Source organism: Priapulus caudatus, unplaced genomic scaffold (genome assembly GCF_000485595.1).
Source record: "Priapulus caudatus unplaced genomic scaffold, Priapulus_caudatus-5.0.1 Scaffold2092, whole genome shotgun sequence".
Taxonomy (NCBI): Eukaryota; Metazoa; Priapulida; class Priapulimorpha; order Priapulimorphida; family Priapulidae; genus Priapulus; species Priapulus caudatus.
Genome location: NW_014579153.1, coordinates 18,909 through 20,061, shown reverse-complemented (window position 1 = coordinate 20,061; position 1,153 = coordinate 18,909).

Sequence of the window (1,153 nt, the reverse complement as noted above, 5' to 3'; positions counted from 1 at the left end):
TATGCGGCCGTACCTCGCTTACTCATTAAACGAGCTTCCTAGGCAGTGCACTACGCTACTCCCTAACCCTGAAAGCAACACTAACCCTAACTCCAACCTAACCTAACGCCTAACCATACAATATTTACCGGTACGTTCGGATAAGGATTAACCAGGGTACGTTCCGCGACAGTTACCCTGGGGGACATAGCCCTATGAGCATGTACAATTAAAAGGTTAGGTAAGAATGTGAGAGAAAAGTACTGTAAGTAGGTAAAGTGATCAAGTGTGAGTTAAGTCAATTAATGATAAGGGATCGTTTACTCTAGGTTCTAGGGTTGATTTTCATGTTAATTTAGGTTAAAATTACGCTACATAAACAAGTTTCATGGTTCAATATCACCATTAGAAAATATTATAAAAATGTTTATAAAAACTAACGACTACACGTTTGATTACAATCGACGGTGGCGCGTCAACTCAAAGCGCCACAATCTGGTAAGTTGCGCAAAACGAATTTCAGCAAAGGGCTACAGACGTCGAGGGTGTTTCTTATTTTATTTATTTAAAGCAAAAGGATTGTAATATCTTATAAAACGACATATAGTTTTCAGTTATATTTATGGATAAATTTGTCTAAAATGAACATTGCTTCGGGTTAATAGCATCTTAGGTAATAATATAATTGCACGTTTGTGATTAGCCCTCGTCTGTAACCGTGCAAAATAAATTGACAAATCGCCGCCAAACTTTTCCAGGGTAGGCAGCACGGTCGCGGGGTGTCAATGTGCGCCAATTCAAATTTCGTAGCTGTTGATGATATAAATTAATTATAAGCAATTAAATTAGGTATCTTGCGGAACAACGTACGTGTGGGTATAGACGCTTTGTATACAGTAAGTACAGTTGTATGCCAGTAAAATCCTAGAGGCTACTGGTCCCTTAATGATGATGATGGATGATGATTAATTATAATCGCATGTTTAATATAATACATTGCTAAAAGATTCATGATTGCACGTCGATGTTTAAATGCATTTCACGATTGGTCACAGTGAAAAGCTCACGATTGAGGTGATTGTTAGTAGGCTCACGATTGCGTTTCAATTGTGAGAAGGCCCACGATTGCCGATCGTTATTAGAAGGCCCCACGATTTGTGTGATTGTTAGAAAG